Here is an 18962-nt window from a genome sequence, read left to right as displayed (position 1 = left end):
CTATAGGAGAGGTAGGCCGCACTGTAGTTAAAAATGTGTTTTTCACTACTAAGACATGTACAACGTAAAAGTATTTGTCCAACTTTTAAATTCCAATGCACCCTGCCCTATAGGCTGTTTACGCCTACGTAGGGGTGACTTATTGTCAAGAAAACTGTTGCCAGCTTTTTTAATGGCTCACCAGTAAGGAGAAGATTCAACCTATCCTTGTTCCCTCGATGGCTGAAGTGGCGTCCGCATGCCTGGTTGCTTTTGCAGAGACTCATATATTTCCTTGCTTCGGTAAAAAGATGAACATTCAACATGGCTGCCGCCATACTCTTGTGTTAGTGTTCAGTAGTGTTCTTGTTATGCGCGAGCAGTGGAAAACGTGTACTTCAACTGTTCTGCCTGAAAAGAGAGCAGCGTTTCTGTTTGGTGCTTGCTCTGAAAGGAAATAGCGTTTCTGTTTGGCGCCTGCTCAGTCAGAAAATTACCACAGAACTGATTTTTGTGTGCACACCAGGTAATTCCCTTAGTGCAGACTAGGATCTCAGTCTTTTTGAGATCAGTGGAGATTCCAGAGAAGCCGATAGGATTCTGATGCTCAGAGTCGTCATCGAAAAAGGACATTTCGATTTTTGACAGAGAGACATTGTTTCAGTAATGCTTAGTGAAGGTATTACAGACCATATTGTCAACATTGTCTGTTTGCCTTTCCCAGTTTACAGAACTCCTCAAATGTTCTACCTAGGAGTGGTTCTCAGTATTTAAGCTTCCTTTTTTCCCTCTGCAAACCTTACGCTATATTCTCTATTGATGTTGAACTGTGAATATCTGTAAAAAAACTACATAGGGAACTCACCTTTGACAACATAAGAGAGAAGCAAGCCTCCCTAACAAATTCAGGTAGTTGAGTGATAGAAAAGGCACACATGGGAATGAATGTATTGCAGACAGAGAAGGTAGGGCACATTAACTAAATATTCTTATTCTTATCCTTACTGCAGGTTCTGTCCATTGCTTCTTCCAGATTAAGAAAATATATATGGCCAAATAAATATCTCGAAGAGACGCTCAGACAGAATTCCTGAATTCCTTAATTCCTGAATCAAGAGGTGGTCTCTCTTTCTCTTCCCACTCCCCTTTCAACATTGTGGGTGTTGGTGCAGCTCACACCTAGGAAGGGGGTTGAGGAGACAGCATCTGCTCCTGTGGAATTTTAGCACTGTAAGTTATTTTTGTGACAGATTGAAGTGCCCTAAAATGTACACCCAAGCAAGATGACTGAAGGTTTGGATGGTAATGCCCTGGCGGCTGTTATATGTAATATGCAACAACAGTTGAATCTTGCTATTGAAGAGAACAAGGGTTTGAGGGAAGAAATCAAAAGATTCCAGATAGAGTCTCAGCAGCTCATGCAAAGGTTAAATGATATAACTATGGGAACTTCCTCCAGGTCAAGTGGTGTGGGTGGTAAACCCTTCTCTAATCCAACCCCAGAGGTAAACACCCAGGTCATCCTTTCCATTTCCCTGATTATGCCTCTTGCCCCTCCTGAGCATTTCAGTGGAGATCCACATAAAGCACAGATCTTTTTAACCATATGCTCGCTTCATTTCCTTTGCAGAACAGTAATTTTTGTAGATGATCAAGCTAAAACTGCCTTTGTAATTTGAGTAGAGATGTGGCATCTTGGTCTATGCCATTGGTTTCACAAAATGAACCTAAATTAAACGATTTTGAAAAATTCAAAACAGAGTTTTTTCAACTTTTCGACCGAAAGCAAAAATTGACTCTCCCGGAAATCAGTTATACCATTGCAGACAAGGAGTTGTTATCTGTGAAAGACGCCTTTCAGGAATGGCAACATTACAAACTTGGAGCTCATCATGTTGTACCAACCATAAATATCTTCAATTTTTGAAGTCTGCTAAAACCTGAACTCCTAGACAATTGAGATGGTTTCTGTATTTTGCTGACTTCAATTATATCATTACCTATTGACCAGGTTCTGCTAATGGCAAGGTGGATGCCTGATCGAGAATCGACACATTACCTGGATCTGGAGACACTGACAAGGAACCAATCATTCCAGTGGAAAGTTGGCCTGCATCCTGCCTTTTTCAGAGATAAAAAAAATTATTTGAGAATCCATGTGCGGCGAAGAAATTTTGCATTGGGCTAAAGAAGACGAGAACAGGAGGGTCAAGGAAAATTTTCCATACATCAAAGAGGCCTTGTATTTACCAACTCGAGAATTTCAAAAGTCTGCTCTAAAGACATTCCATGATGATGCATTGGCTGGCCACAAAGAAATCGGTAAGACCACATAATTCATTAAAATACATTTTGGTGGCCTGCTATGACCTCCCAAATAAGACAATACGTCCAAACTTGTAGGAAATGCATTAGAGGAAAAGCTAATTGACAATGTCCTGAGGGAAAGCTCCTACCCCTCTCCTTACAGCCCCTTATCCTTTGCACACCATAGCTATGGATCTAATTGGAGATGTATCCGCATGTCAGGGTTATTACACAATTTTGGTATTTGTTGACTCCTTCTCTAAAATGAGTCAGTTTATTCCACTGAAGAAAGTTCCAATACATTGGTTCAGGTATTTTCACATCACATTGTCAGGGTACATGGTATTCCTGTGGTGGTGATTTCTGATCGTGAAGCCCAAATCATTTCCCAGTTCTGGAGAGCCTTCATGCAGAAAGTAGGAATAGATTCACAGTGTTCCACCAGCTATCAAGTGGAAACAGATGGCCAGACTGAAAGGGTAAACCAGAAAATTGAGCAATACCTGTGATTGTACCTCTTAGATCAGGAAGGAGAATGGCCAGACCTTATCTGGACAGCTGAATTTGCGTATAATAATTCAGTTCATGCTTCCACTGGTTAATTTCCCTTCTACTTGAACACCGGTGGACACCCAAACACCATTTTAGGAAGGTCTTGTGGATAAGTTCCTGTGGTGGAGGAATTCAGTAAAATAATTCACCAGTCTGCAAGAGAACATTTGATTAAAGCTAAGGCTTCCGGTAAAGGTTACACAGATTCACAAAAAAGAAGCGAAACAATCCAGAATATTCAAAGGGTGACAAGATTTGGTTATCCACTCGACACCTACATCTAAAGGGTAATAGGAAATTCCAACCGAGGTATTTTGGAGCATTTAGAGTAGATAAGATTGTAACTCCAGTAACAATTAAACTCAATTTACCATCTCAAATTAAGGTTCACCCAGTTTTTCATGTGTCTTTACTTAAAAAGAGACCTCCAAATGTAAGATCCACTGCTCCTCCCGACCCATTAGTTGTGGAGCATCATGAAGTATAAGGAAGGAGAGTGACAAGGTGAAGAGCAGCACGACACAAGTAAGGAGAGTGAGACAAGCAGGATGAGGCACAAGTAAGGAGAGTTAGCAGAAGAGCAGCATGAGGCAAAAAGAAGGAGAATGAGAAGTGAAGCCTGATGCAGAAGGAAGGAGATTGAGAAAAGCAGTGTTAGGCACAAGGAAGGAGAGTGAGAAGAGCAACATGAGGCACAAGGAAGGAGAGTGAGGAGAAGAGCAGCATGAGGCACAAGGAAGGAGAGTGAGAAGAACAGTGTGCAGCACAAGGAAGGAGAGTGAGAAGAGCAGCGTGAGGCACAAAGAAAGAGAGTGAGAAGTGCAGGGTGAAGCACAAGGAAGGAGAATGAGAGGAGCAGCGTGAGGCACTAGGAAGGAGAGTGAGAAGAGCAGTGTGAGGCAGAAGGATGGATATTGAGAAGAGCAGCATGATGCACAAGGAAGGAGAGTGAGAATAGCAGCATGAGGTACAAGGAAGAAGAGTGAGAAGAAGAGCAGCATAAGGCACAAGGAGGGAGAGTGAGGACAAGAGAAGTATGAGGCAGAAGGAAGGAGAGTGAGAAGAGCAGCGTGTGGTACAAGGAAAGAGAGGGAGAAGAGCAGAGTGAAGCAGAAGGAAGGAGAGTGAGAAGAGCAGCGTGAGGCACAAGGAACGAGAGTGAGAAGAGCAGCATGAGCCACAAGGAAGGAGAGTGTGAAGAGCAGTGTGAGGCACAAGGAAGGAGGGAGAGAAGAACAGCATGAGTCACAAGGAAGGAGAGTGAGAAGAGCAGTGTGAAGCAGAAGGAAGAAGGAAGGAGAGAGAGAAGAGCAGCATGATGTACAAGAAAGGAGAGCGGGAAGAAGAGCAGCATGAGGCAAATGGACGCAGAGTGAGGAGTAGAGATGCGTGAGGCACAAGGAAGGAGAGTTAGGAGGAGAGAAGCGTGAGGCACAAGGAAGGAAAGTGAGGAGAAGAACAGCATGAGGCACAAGAAAGGAGAGTGAGGAGAAGAGCAGCGTGAGGCACAAGGAAGGAGAGTAAGAAGAGCAGCATGAGGCACAAGGCTCGAGAGTGAGGAGCAGAGCAGTGTGTGGCACAAGGAAGGAGAGTGAGAAGAGCAGCATGAGGTACAAGGAAGGAGAGTGAGAAGAGCAGTGTGAGTCACAAGGAAGGAGACTGAGGAGAAAAGTAGCCTGAGGCACAAGGAAAGAGAGTGAGGAGAAAAGCAGCATGAGGCACAAGAAAGGCAAGTGAGTAGAGCAGTGTGAGGCACATGGAAGGAGAGTTAGAAGAGCAGCGTGCAGCACAAGAAAGGCGAGTGAGTAGAACAGTGTGCAGCACAAGGAAGGAGAGTGAGAAGAGCAGCGTGAGGCACAAAGAAAGAGAGTGAGAAGTGCAGGGTGAAGCACAAGGAAGGAGAATGAGAGGAGCAGCGTGAGGCACTAGGAAGGAGAGTGAGAAGAGCAGTGTGAGGCAGAAGGATGGATATTGAGAAGAGCAGCATGATGCACAAGGAAGGAGAGTGAGAATAGCAGCATGAGGTACAAGGAAGAAGAGTGAGAAGAAGAGCAGCATAAGGCACAAGGAGGGAGAGTGAGGACAAGAGCAGTATGAGGCAGAAGGAAGGAGAGTGAGAAGAGCAGCGTGTGGTACAAGGAAAGAGAGGGAGAAGAGCAGAGTGAAGCAGAAGGAAGGAGAGTGAGAAGAGCAGCGTGAGGCACAAGGAACGAGAGTGAGAAGAGCAGCATGAGCCACAAGGAAGGAGAGTGTGAAGAGCAGTGTGAGGCACAAGGAAGGAGGGAGAGAAGAACAGCATGAGTCACAAGGAAGGAGAGTGAGAAGAGCAGTGTGAATCAGAAGGAAGAAGGAAGGAGAGAGAGAAGAGCAGCATGATGTACAAGAAAGGAGAGCGGGAAGAAGAGCAGCATGAGGCAAATGGACGCAGAGTGAGGAGTAGAGATGCGTGAGGCACAAGGAAGGAGAGTTAGGAGGAGAGAAGCGTGAGGCACAAGGAAGGAAAGTGAGGAGAAGAACAGCATGAGGCACAAGAAAGGAGAGTGAGGAGAAGAGCAGTGTGTGGCACAAGGAAAGAGAGTGAGAAGAGCAGCATGAGGTACAAGGAAGGAGAGTGAGAAGAGCAGTGTGAGTCACAAGGAAGGAGACTGAGGAGAAAAGCAGCCTGAGGCACAAGGAAAGAGAGTGAGGAGAAAAGCAGCATGAGGCACAAGAAAGGCAAGTGAGTAGCGCAGTGTGAGGCACATGGAAGGAGAGTTACAAGAGCAGCGTGCAGCACAAGAAAGGCGAGTGAGTAGAACAGTGTAAGGCACAAGGAAGGAGTGTGAAAAGAGCCATGTGAGGCACATGGGAGAAGAGTGCAATGAAGAGCAGCTTGAGGCACAAGGGAGGAGAGTGAGAAGAGCAACGTGAGGCATGTGGAAGGAGAGTGAAAAAGAGGAGCACAAGGCACAAGGAAGGAAAGTGAAAAGAGCATTATGAGGCATAAGGAAGGAGAATTAGAAGAGAAGCATGATGCACAAGGAAGAAGTGTGAGGAGTCGTAGAGCAGCATGAGGCATAACAAATGTAAAGAGCAGCATTAGGCACAAGGAAGGAGATTGAGAAGAGCAGCATGAGCCACAAGGAAGGAGAGAGAGAGGAGCAGAGTGAAGCAGAAGGAAGGAGAATGAGAAGAGCAGCGTGAAGCAGAAGGAACGAGAGTGAGAAGAGCAGGGAGAGTGAGAAGAGCAGTGTGAGGCACAAGGAAGGAGGGAGAGAAGAACAGCGTGAGTCACAAGGAAGGAGAGTGGGGCGAAGAGCAGTGTGAGCCACAAGGAAGGAGAGTGAGAAGAGCAGCATGAGGTACAAGGAAGGAGAGTGAGAAGAAAAGCAGCGTGAGGCACAAGGAAGGAGAATGAGGAGGAGAGAAGTGTGAGGCACAAGGAAGGAAACTGAGGAGAAGAGCAGCGTGAGGCACAAGAAAGGAGAGTGAGGAGAAGAGCAGCATGAGGCACATGGAAGGAGAGTGAGAAGAGCAGTGTGAGGTGCAAGGAAAGAGAGTGAGGAGAAGAGCAGCATGATGCACAAGGCCAGAGAGTGGGGAGGAGAGCAGTGTGTGGCACAAGGAAGGAGAGTGAGAAGAGCAGTGTGAGTCACAAGGAAGGAGACTGAGGAGAAAAGCAGCCTGAGGCACAAGGAAAGAGAGTGAGGGGAAGAGCAGCATGAGGCAGAAGGAAGGAGAGGGAGAAGAGCAGTGTGCGGCACAAGGAAGGACAGGGGAAGAGCAGCATAAGGAAGGAGAGAGAGAAGAGCAGGGTGCGGCACAAGAAAGGCAAGTGAGTAGAGCAGTGTGAGGCACAAGGAAGGAGAGTGAGTAGAGCAGTGTGAGGCACAAGGAAGGAGAGTAAAAAGAGCCATGTGAGGAACATGGGAGGAGAGTGCGATGAAGAGCAGCTTGAGGCACAAGGGAGGAGAGTGAGAAGAACAGCATGAGGCATGCGAAAGGAGAGTGAAAAAGAGGAGCACAAGGAAGGAAATTGAAAAGAGCATTATGAGGCATAAGGAAGGAGAATTAGAAGAGAAGCATGAGGCACAAGGAAGAAGTGTGAGGAGTCGTAGAGCAGCATGAGGCATAACGAATGTAAAGAGCAGCGTTAGGCACAAGGAACGAGATTTAGAAGAGGAGCATGAGTCACAAGGAAGGAGAGTGTGGAGAAAAGAAGCGTGATGCACATGAAAGCAGAGTGAGGAGAAGAGCAGTGCACGGCACCAGGAAGGAGAGTTAGCAGAGAAGCATGAGGCACAAGGATGGAGAATGAGGAGAAGAGCAGTGTGGGGCAGAAGGAAGGAGATGGAGCAATGCAGTGTGCGGCACAAGGAAAGAGAGTGAGGAGAAGAGAAGTGTGAGGCACAAGGAAGGAAAGTGAGAAGAGCCATGTGAGGCACATGGGAGGAGAGTGTGATGAAGAGCAGCTTGAGGCACAAGGGAGGAGAGTGAGAAGAGCAGCGTGAGGCATGTGGAAGGAGAGTGAAAAAGAGGAGCACAAGGCACAAGGAAGGAAAGTGAAAAGAGCATTATGAGGCATAAGGAAGGAGAATTAGAAGAGAAGCATGATGCACAAGGAAGAAGTGTGAGGAGTCGTAGAGCAGCATGAGGCATAACAAATGTTAAGAGCAGCATTAGGCACAAGGAAGGAGATTGAGAAGAGCAGCATGAGCTCAAGGAAGGAGAGAGAGAGGAGCAGAGTGAAGCAGAAGGAAGGAGAATGAGAAGAGCAGCGTGAAGCAGAAGGAACGAGAGTGAGAAGAGCAGGGAGAGTGAGAAGAGCAGTGTGAGGCACAAGGAAGGAGGGAGAGAAGAACAGCGTGAGTCACAAGGAAGGAGAGTGGGGCGAAGAGCAGTGTGAGCCACAATGAAGGAGAGTGAGAAGAGCAGCATGAGGCACAAGGAAGGAGAGTGAGAAGAGCAGCATGAGGTACAAGGAAGGAGAGTGAGAAGAGCAGCATGAGGCAGAAGGAAGGAGAGTGAGAAGAGCAGTGTGAAGCAGAAGGAAGACGAGTGAGTAGAACAGTGTGAGGCACAAGGAAGGAGAGTGAGTAGAGCAGTGTGAGGCACAAGGACGGAGAGTGAAAAGAGCCATGTGAGGCACATGGGAGGAGAGTGCGATGAAGAGCAGCTTGAGGCACAAGGGAGGAGAGTGAGAAGAGAAGCGTGAGGCATGTGGAAGGAGAGTGAAAGAGAGGAGCACAAGGCACAAGGAAGGAAAGTGAAAAGAGCATTATGAGGCATAAGGAAGGAGAATTAGAAGAGAAGCATGATGCACAAGGAAGAAGTGTGAGGAGTTGTAGAGCAGCATGAGGCATAACAAATGTAAAGAGCAGCATTAGGCACAAGGAAGGAGATTGAGAAGAGCAGCATGAGCCACAAGGAAGGAGAGAGAGAGGAGCAGAGTGAAGCAGAAGGAAGGAGAATGAGAAGAGCAGCGTGAAGCAGAAGGAACGAGTGTGAGAAGAGCAGGGAGAGTGAGAAGAGCAGTGTGAGGCACAAGGAAGGAGGGAGAGAAGAACAGCGTGAGTCACAAGGAAGGAGAGTGGGGCGAAGAGCAGTGTGAGCCACAAGGAAGGAGAGTGAGAAGAGCAGCATGAGGCACAAGGAAGGAGAGTGAGAAGAAAAGCAGCGTGAGGCACAAGGAAGGAGAATGAGGAGGAGAGAAGTGTGAGGCACAAGGAATGAGAGTGAGGAGAGAAGCATGAAGCACAAGGAAGGAAAGTGAGAAGAGCAGCGTGAGGCACAAGAAAGGAGAGTGAGGAGAAGAGCGCCATGAGGGACATGGAAGGAGAGTGAGAAGAGCAGCGTGAGGTGCAAGGAAAGAGAGTGAGGAGAAGAGCAGCATGATGCACAAGGCCAGAGAGTGGGGAGGAGAGCAGTGTGTGGCACAAGGAAGGAGAGTGAGAAGAACAGCGTGAGGTACAAGGAAGGAGAGTAAGAAGAGCAGTGTGAGTCACAAGGAAGGAGACTGAGGAGAAAAGCAGCTTGAGGCAGAAGCAAAGAGAGTGAGGGGAAGAGCAGCATGAGGCAGAAGGAAGGAGAGGGAGAAGAGCAGCATAAGGAAGGAGAGAGAGAAGAGCAGGGTGCGGCACAAGAAAGGCAAGTGAGTAGAGCAGTGTGAGGCACAAGGAAGGAGAGTGAGTAGAGCAGTGTGAGGCACAAGGAAGGAGAGTGAAAAGAGCCATGTGAGGAACATGGGAGGAGAGTGCGATGAAGAGCAGCTTGAGGCACAAGGGAGGAGAGTGAGAAGAGCAGCATGAGGCACATGGGAGGAGAGTGTGATGAAGAGCAGCTTGAGGCACAAGGGAGGAGAGTGAGAAGAGCAGCGTGAGGCATGTGGAAGGAGAGTGAAAAAGAGGAGCACAAGGCACAAGGAAGGAAAGTGAAAAGAGCATTATGAGGCATAAGGAAGGAGAATTAGAAGAGAAGCATGATGCACAAGGAAGAAGTGTGAGGAGTCGTAGAGCAGCATGAGGCATAACAAATGTAAAGAGCAGCATTAGGCACAAGGAAGGAGATTTAGAAGAGCAGCATGAGCCACAAGGAAGGAGAGAGAGAGGAGCAGAGTGAAGCAGAAGGAAGGAGAATGAGAAGAGCAGCGTGAAGCAGAAGGAACGAGAGTGAGAAGAGCAGGGAGAGTGAGAAGAGCAGTGTGAGGCACAAGGAAGGAGGGAGAGAAGAACAGCGTGAGTCACAAGGAAGGAGAGTGGGGCGAAGAGCAGTGTGAGCCACAAGGAAGGAGAGTGAGAAGAGCAGCATGAGGCACAAGGAAGGAGAGTGAGAAGAAAAGCAGCGTGAGGCACAAGGAAGGAGAATGAGGAGGAGAGAAGTGTGAGGCACAAGGAATGAGAGTGAGGAGAGAAGCATGAAGCACAAGGAAGGAAAGTGAGAAGAGCAGCGTGAGGCACAAGAAAGGAGAGTGAGGAGAAGAGCAGCATGAGGCACATGGAAGGAGAGTGAGAAGAGCAGTGTGAGGTGCAAGGAAAGAGAGTGAGGAGAAGAGCAGCATGATGCACAAGGCCAGAGAGTGGGGAGGAGAGCAGTGTGTGGCACAAGGAAGGAGAGTGAGAAGAACAGCGTGAGGTACAAAGAAGGAGAGTAAGAAGAGCAGTGTGAGTCACAAGGAAGGAGACTGAGGAGAAAAGCAGCCTGAGGCACAAGGAAAGAGAGTGAGGGGAAGAGCAGCATGAGGCAGAAGGAAGGAGAGGGAGAAGAGCAGTGTGCGGCACAAGGAATGACAGGGGGAAGAGCAGCATAAGGAAGGAGAGAGAGAAGAGCAGGGTGCAGCACAAGAAAGGCAAGTGAGTAGAGCAGTGTGAGGCACAAGGAAGGAGAGTGAGTAGAGCAGTGTGAGGCACAAGGAAGGAGAGTGAAAAGAGCCATGTGAGGAACATGGAAGGAGAGTGCGATGAACAGCAGCTTGAGGCACAAGGGAGGAGAGTGAGAAGAGCAGCATGAGGCATGCGAAAGGAGAGTGAAAAAGAGGTGCACAAGGAAGGAAATTGAAAAGAGCATTATAAGGAATAAGGAAGGAGAATTAGAAGAGAAGCATGAGGCACAAGGAAGAAGTGTGAGGAGTCGTAGAGCAGCATGAGGCATAACAAATGTAAAGAGCAGCATTAGGCACAAGGAAGGAGATTGAGAAGAGCAGCATGAGTCACAAGGAAGGAGAGTGAGGAGAAGAGAAGCGTGATGCACATGAAAGCAGAGTGAGGAGAAGAGCAGTGCACGGCACCAGGAAGGAGAGTTAGAAGAGAAGCATGAGGCACAAGGATGGAGAATGAGGAGAAGAGCAGTGTGGGCAGAAGGAAGGAGCTGGAGCAAAGCAGTGAGCGGCACAGGGAAAGAGAGTGAGGAGAAGAGAAGTGTGAGGCACAAGGAAGGAAAGTGAGAAGAGCCATGTGAGGCACATGGGAGGAGAGTGCGATGAAGAGCAGCTTGAGGCACAAGGGAGGAGAGTGAGAAGAGCAGCGTGAGGCATGTGGAAGGAGAGTGAAAAAGAGTAGCACAAGGCACAAGGAAGGAAAGTGAAAAGAGCATTATGAGGCACAAGGAAGGAGAGGTTGAAGAGCAGTGTGGGCAGAAGGAAGGAGCTGGAGCAAAGCAGTGTGCGGCACAAGGAAAGAGAGTGAGGAGAAGAGGAGTGTGAGGCACAAGGAAGGAAGTGAGAAGAGCAGCATGAGGCACAGGGAAGGGGAGTGAGAAGGGCACCATGAGGCACAAAGAAAGAGAGTGAGAAGAGCAGCGTGAGGCATGCGGAAGGAGAGTGAAAAGAGCAGCTTGAGGCACAAGGAAGGAGACTGAAAAAGAGGAGAATGAGGCACAAGGAAGGAAAGTGAAAAGATCATTATGAGGCATAAGGAAGAAGAATGAGAAGAAGACCAGCGTGAGGCACAAGGAAGGTGAGTGAGAAGAAGAGCAGTATGAGGCACAAGGAAAGAGAGTGAGGAGAAGAGCAGCATGAGGCACCAGGATGGTGAGTGATGAGAAAAGGAGCAGAGTGCGGTACAAAGAATAGGTATGAGGAGTCGTAGAGTAGGGTTTGACATAGGGACTGTGAAGAGCAGCGTGAGGCACAAGGAAGGAGAGTGAGGAGAAGAGCAGCGTGAGACACAAGAAAGGAGAGTGAGGAGAAGAGCAGCATGAGGCACAAGGAAGGAGAGTGAAGAGAAGAGCAGCGTGAGGCACAAGGAAGCAGGGTGAGGAGAAGTGCAGTGTGCAGCATAAGGAAGGAGATTGAGAAGAGCAGCGTGAGACACAAGGGAGGAGAGTGAGAAGAGCAGCGTGAGGAACAAGGAAGCAGAGTGAGGAGAGCAACATGTGGCAGAAGGAAGGAGAAGAGCAGCATGAGGCACAAGGAAGGAGAGTGAGGAGAAGAGCAGCATGAGGCACAAGGACGGCAAGTGATGAGAAGAGGAGCAGAGTGAGGCAGAAGAAAGGAGAGTGAGGAGACAAAGAGCAGTGTGAGGCAGAAGGCAGGAGAGTGAGAAGAGCATCATGAGGCACAAAGAACAAGAGTGAGAAGAGCAGGGTGAGGCATAAGGAAGGAGAATGAGAGGAGCTGTCTGAGGCACAAGGAAGGTGAGTGAAAAGAGCAGTGTGAGGCAGAAGGATGGAGATTGAAAAGTGCAGAGTGATGCACGAGGAAGGGGAGTGAGAATAGCAGCATGAGGTATAAGGAAGGAGAGTGAGGAGATAAAGAGCATTGCGAGGCACAAGGAAGGAGAGTGAGGAGAAGAGCAGCACGAGGCACAAGGAAGGAGTGGGACCTCATTATACTCGATGACATTCAGAAGTAGACATCTCTTCAGACCCACTGTCCCCATTTCAGCAACCAATTACAGAAGATCATCATGAAACTGTGTGCCAGAATTACAGGGTGGTTGTGCAGGATGGCGAACCACTAGAGCACAGCTTTCCAAACTTTTCATGTTGGTGACACACTTTTTGGAGATGCATCATTTTGGGACACAGCAAGGCAGTGTAGTGAGCGAGCGTAGCGAGCAAATCCGAACCACCTATGGGGGTTCGGAATAAAAATTTTAAATAAAAGTGGGCAAATGGTGCATTTTCAAGAAAATTTGAGAAAGCAGCAAGGTTACTAAAGCAATTGTGAATCTGTTCTAACAAAGACAGAGACTGGCAAAACTGGGTGTAAGGTTACGTTTGTGCCTGAAGCAAGAATATAATCATGCACACATTGACACATGCCCCAGTGATATACGACACAAAAAGGGCTGGTTCACGCACTGCCAACCCTTTCAACCATGCACAAAGTCCACCTGCTGCCGAGCGAGCGTAGCGAGCGAGCCCAAACCACCCAAGGGGGATTCTGTCTCCCTCTGTCTGTCTCCCTCTGTCTGTCTCCCTCTGTCTGTCTCATTCTGTCTCCTTCTGTCTGTCTCCCTCTCCTTCCCTCTGTCTCCCCCTGACTCCCTCCCTCTGCCTCCCTCTCTCTCTGTTTTCCTCTCTCTCTGTCTCCTCCCTCCCTCCCTCTGTCATCCTCTGTTTCCCTCTCTCTTTCTCCCTCGTGACCCCCTCTCTGTCTCTCTGCCTCACTGTCTCAGTCTCTGCCTCTATCTGTCTGTCCCTGCCTCTGTCTGTCTGTCCCTGTCTCCCTCCCTCTGTCTCCCTCTCTGTCTCTGCCTCTGTCTGCCCCTGTCCCTGTCTGTCTCTGTCTCCCTCCCTCTCTCTGTCTCCCTCCCTCTTTCTCTCTCTCTCTCTCTCTCGTTCTGTCTCTGTCTCCTGGCTCACTCACTCTGTCTCCCTCTCTCTCTCTCTGTCTCCCTCCCTCTCTCTGTCTCCCTCCCTCTCTCTCTGTCTCCCACAGTTTCCCTCTCTCTCTGTCTCCCTCCCTCTGTCTGTCTTCCTCCCTCTGTCTCCCTCCCTCTGTCTGTCTCCCTCTGCCTGTCGCCCTCTGTCTCCCTCTGTCTGTCTCTCTGTCTCCTTCCCTTTGTCTCCGTCCCTCTGTCTCCCTCTCTCTGTCTCCCACTGTCTCTGTCTCCCTCTGTCTCTGTCTCCCTCTGTCTCTGTCTCCCTCTCTCTCTCCCTCTGTCTCCTGCTGTCTGTCTCCCTCTCTCTCTGTCTCCCTCTCTGTGTGTCTCCTTCTCCCTCTGTCTCCCTCTCTGTGTCTCCCTCTCCCTCCCTCTGTCTACCCCGGACTCCCTTCCTCTGTCTCTCTCCCTCTGTCTCTCTCTCTCTCTTCCACGGTTTCCCTCTCTCTCTGTCTCTCTCCCTCTGTCTCTCTCTGTCTGTCTCCCTCCCTCTGTCTGTCTCCCTCCCTCTGTCGCCCTCCTCCCTCTGTCTGTCACCCTCTGTCTCCCTCTGTCTCTCTCTGTCTCCATCCGTCTGTCTCCCTCTCTCGCCCTCTGTCTGTCGCCCTGTCTCCCTCTGTCTCCATCCCTCTCTCTACTTCTGTCTGTCTCCCTCTCTCTCTCTCTGTCTCCCTCTCTCTGTCTCCCTCTCTCTGTCTCCCTCCCTCTCTCTCCGTCTCCCCCCTCTCTCTCCCTCCCTCACCCTCTGTCTGTCACTCTCTGTCATCTCACCCCAGCTTCCTGGGCACACACACTGCACAGCCTTTCAAAGACCATTTACTTGTTAATGAGGCTTTGTTGTGAATCGCCCGGCCCCCATAGAGCAGAGTGTCTCTGAGTTTGCGCTGCTGCAGCGGTGTTTGCTGACACTCTTTCAAAGGAATGCCTCTTAATTAGCTGCAGTTATGTGCTAAATGGCCGTTAATACCGGTGTCCTCCCGCGACACGCCCACCATTTGCAGGCGACACAGTACTGTGTCGGGACACACAGTTTGCAAAGCTCTGCACTAGAGCCATGTAAAGGCTTCTCCATCCAATGAAACATTGGTATATCATACCATAATAGTGAGGGCTGCACAAAAATAATAAGTCCCACTTAAAACAAAGGAGGTTGATTTACTCATAGGAACACTCTCCAACATTGAAACATTGAAAAGCTCAATCTGTGTTTACCTTTAGTAAAGACTACGCTCAAGTGCAGACCAGATAACTTTAAGGTCACAGTTAAAGTAAGGGTAGCAATAACTAACATAAAAAAGAAGTTTCAATCACAAATTCACCAGTCCATTTAGCAAGGTAATGTACAACATGAGGCAGTCTCCAGCTCCTCTCGGGGTCTCCCCTAGAGATCTACCTAGAGAATGGGAAGGTAGGGCAGTTCTGCTGGGCATAGTGGCTTGGGCCATCTGTGGGGTGGGTGGTGGTCACAGGACAAACATCAAGCTCTCCCATGGCATGGAAGGGGGCCAGTGGCCTCAGACGCAGCACTGGGCAACCGGCCTGTCCACCGCACCAGATCCAGGGCCATGGCTAATGGCTAGAGCCTCTCAGGCTTGAAATTAGATGCACAACACAAACATGAAGGTCCCCCGGAACTTGAAAGGAGTCCGGCAGTGAGGCGAGGGCACACACAGACGAACACCGGCGGGTCACCCGCACCAGATCTAGGGGCGTGGCCCATGACTGGAGCCCAGCAAGTTTGGCCTGCCCCTGATTGTAAGGTATTTCAAAATGCGGCGGCCAACCTTATCGGCAGCATGGATAGATTTGAATCTGCCTCATCCTGCTTAACATCTCTGCATTGGCTGCTTATGCGCATGAATGCCAATTTTAAACGTTTATGCTTCGCTCCCAAAGCTTTGCATAATGTGGGTCCGGAGACTCTAAAAGCCAGAATGGAATTCTATAAACCTGCTCGCGGACTGCCGCTGCCCGCGTCCCACGCAGGGGGACATCAGCAGGGCAGCCTTCTAGTGGCCGCCCGTCGGAGCCTCCCAACCCCCCCCCCGCTCCGCCTCGTGAGAGGCCGCACCTCGGGGAGGGGAGGCCCCCCCCCCCAATGGGATTGTCTGGGGGAGGCGTGCCACTAGGGTGGGCGAGGCTAGACCCCCTTTTTAGGTGCCTCACCCCCTCTGATCTTCCTCTGCTTCCTCCGCCGCTCCTCCTGGCCACGCGCCGGGTCCCGGGAACATCGCTGTTTGTTTACTTTTGGATGCTGACATCGCCATTTTGAGGACAGCATTTCCGTGGGACAGCGTGGACAGGATTTCGCGCACATCGCGTCGGTGCAAAAGGACAGGACTCGCCGCGGGACCTCGCGTAGTCAGCCCGGGAGAAGAGCCGTGCGGTGCTGGGGTTAGCAGGCTGGTCCCCGTGAGGATGGAGGTGAGGTGTCGGGGCTCGGGCGGGTCTGTTGGGCAGCCCCCGTGGGGTTGAGCGTGCAAATTTAGACCCAGGAATCCTTACTTGGGTAGTGCGCAGTCGATCCTCGGGGGCTGCCTGGGGAGCTGCTCGGGGCTCGAGCCATTCTTCCGACTGCATCTAGGGACCAGCGGGTGTTAGGCGCGGCAGCCGGAGCAGAGTTGCGTCGGGGAGTTAGGCAACAGCGCTGAAAAAGAAGAAAAAAGTGTACCGGCGGCATGAGCGGAGGGTTTTGTACTTGCCGCCTTGGGATCAGTTATGCGTGCGAGTAATATATGCGAGCACAGCGAAACACGTATGGTGCATAGTGAGGGCAGACATAACGGCCGTGAGTTTAAAAGCGCTACACTTGGTTGGTCAGTAAAGGTACCGTAGATTTCCAGTTTATGGTAGCGCGATTAATAGGATCACTTTATCGCACGGAAGGGGGGGTTTCAATACTTGTTAGCTTTGTGAGCACAGGACAGCGCGCTTTTGAGGAAGAAGGGATTACCAGGTGCAGGAGGTGTAGGCAGCCACCACCGTCTCCTTCGTGGCAGCGTCGCGTTGGATTGTGGTCGGCGTAGTTAGTGCGGCGGTGCGGAACGGGAGCCCCAGGTGAGGTGTCTGGGGCCGGGGGAGCGTGTGGTCGCTGCCGGTGGTTGGCGCGGGGAGGCGTGTGTACTTTCCCCCGCTAGGGGGGTGCCGATCTGCCTGATTGTTCAGGACCGTGTGCACCTTTTGTTCCCTCGGGCAGGGGGCGCTATCATGAAGTATTGGAATTACCGTCTTCTTGCCGTCAACGCTGACTTTGAGGGCGCAGTTGACTTCGCCATAATGCAGGAGTTACAAGCACACCTATCCTTCAGTCGTCTCCCCGGCCGTTTTTATTTGGGGCGGGAGGGTTGTGCTTGGTGAGCGGAGTTGGCCTAACGGCTAGAGCGGCCAACCTCGAACCTGTAACCGGGTTCGAGTCTCGGGAATGACGCTGAGCATCCTGTGATTCTGCAAATCACCCTATCTACCCCTGCCTAACAGGGGCTGGCATTTGCAATGCAATCGGTCTCGCTTTGGGGGTTCGATCCCCGGAGCCGGCGGCAAATTGGCGCTGACGGGTGATTGTTCGCGCTTTACAGTTGTGGATTCTTGTTTGTGCGTGGCGCCGATACACGAGGGCAGTTTGTCTCGGTTGTTGTGCCCAGTTGTCTGCACACCGCCTCGCCGGCAACCCCCGTGGCCATAAGCCATTGAGGGGGGGCTCACAGTCGGTGCTTGGGTGCTGGCCGGGCGTGCTTGCGGCCCCGGGTGCCCCCCCCTGCCTCTGGATTTGCATGCGGGGCGTGGGGGACATTGGTGCCGCCGCGGCTTCGGTCGGCCGCCGCTGGCGTGCACGGGAGTCGGGGCATCTGGAACTGGTGATGGGTTCCGCCGGCCGTGGGACGCTGCTTCGTGCTGGTGCAACCGGCGGAGCTCGGGCCAGCCCCCGCCATTGCGCGATTGCTGCCATGCCCACCTGCCCCCCCCCCCGATTGGGACCGGGCGCGATGTCATGGACGGCACAACCTGTGTGGCTGCATTGTACTATGGGAAATGTGGAGGTGTGCTTGCAATGTCCGCTGGTGGACTCCTCTGAGGCTCTTGTTTGTTGAAAAATGGTTTGCACTGGTTTTTGTCGTACATACCCATTTTGGTGCTTAAAAATTATACGCACTGGAATGGTTGCCTTTTGCTGCCTAACACGCAGAGGCGGGATATGTCGGTGTCTTTAATGTAGGATCTAGATACTGCTTTGAAGCACCGGATGCTGCGTTTCTTTCCGCGGCAATTCCAGGCCTCACATAAATGTCAAGATAACTCGTGTGATTCGTTATCTTCCTGGAGAAAGATCAAGAATTTGTATAGTGGCGGTTTTGACTTCGGTGTAGTTAGTGCAGAGGGTTAAATATGCCAGCTGCAACGTGTGGCCAGTAGATTTCAGAGTGCGTATGATGTAAATAGGTCAGCGGGTTACTGTGTTCAAAAGAGGCATCCTTTGTTACTTGCAATGTATATCTTAAAGCCCTAATAGTCAACAGTGAGCTACGAACGCTCATCCTAGAGCTGCATACACACCACTAAGCATACATTATTAGAACATTGATTAATGTTGCAAAGAGGGTTAATTTGGCTAGAAATCGACTGAGCTTGTGCTTCTCCACACCAAGCAACCAAGCCTGCCAGTAGGGATGACATGAGTCTCCTACACTTTGAGTCCTTTGGCTCAGGTAACATTTCCTATACACTGATTCACATGCATATGATTGATTGGCTCGGCGGATTTTGTGTGAGATGCAAAGTTCTCGGACACCCTACACTGGTAGGAGTGGCGCTATATAACTAATTCAATGCATCTGAGAGTGTGGTTATGGAAACTTGGTTAACTGTTAAAGGGGGCTAGTGAGGGAAACTGTGGTGGAGGCGGCACTGGGGGGGCGCCAACAACATTCTTGCACAGGGCGCCACCATCGCCAAGGCCGGCATCGCAGTTTACCGCAAGAGTGCGTGAGTTCTAAAACACTTTTAGGGGCGTGCTGAATTACATTAATCATAACCAGCATAGCGCAGGATACAAACCAAATTATTTCCGGCAACTAAGAATAATTTTCTAGGGATACCCAATGAAACTTGTTTATCGGGCAGAAAATAACAAATTTCAAACTTTACCTACTGAAACTTATGCTTTCCATGCACAACTAGCTAGTGCATGGCCCATTACTATATGCTGGAGAGAACCAGGCCCGAAGTCTCAGCGCCTTATCAACATGCAGTGATTCTGGGAAAATCACTTAATCTCCCCGTGCCTAATAAGAAATGAGTGTGTCCCTGGTGCAGCGTTATTTGGTGCGCAGGTAAAGCGCGCAAACACTCGATACCTTTCTGGTCGTGCAGCACTACCATAAACTGAAAATTTAACTTGAAGGATGTTTCATTCCTGAAAGCCGTGAACCAGATGCCACCATCACTATTCACACTATCATCCCCAAGCTTTTCTTCAATTCCTGGCTTCATGTTGAACATGCATGGCTTTGATATTTCTAACGTACCCTTTGCCAGCCACTCGCGATTTTTATAAGGACGTAGGCCTGGCTGATGGTGATTAAGATAGTCACATGAGATCAAATATTGGTTAAATGTTTGGATTCGGAGTACTGATTTATTATTGTGAGTTCCACGCTTAGGTCAAGAGATGCTGCTGCCTTTCATCTTTAGCCTTGCTATTCGGAAACAGCTGGTGTAATGTTTTCTTCAGTCATAGTGGCAGCTTAGTCTATACAGGAAAGCCAGCAGCCCGAGCTGTTTTGAGACAAGCGGAAGGCCTGGGTTTGTGTGTCATACATACCATCC

The sequence above is a fragment of the Triturus cristatus genome, chromosome 1_1, assembly GCF_964204655.1.
Source record: "Triturus cristatus chromosome 1_1, aTriCri1.1, whole genome shotgun sequence".
NCBI classification, from domain to species: Eukaryota; Metazoa; Chordata; class Amphibia; order Caudata; family Salamandridae; genus Triturus; species Triturus cristatus.
Note: the sequence above shows the minus strand (reverse complement) of the source record.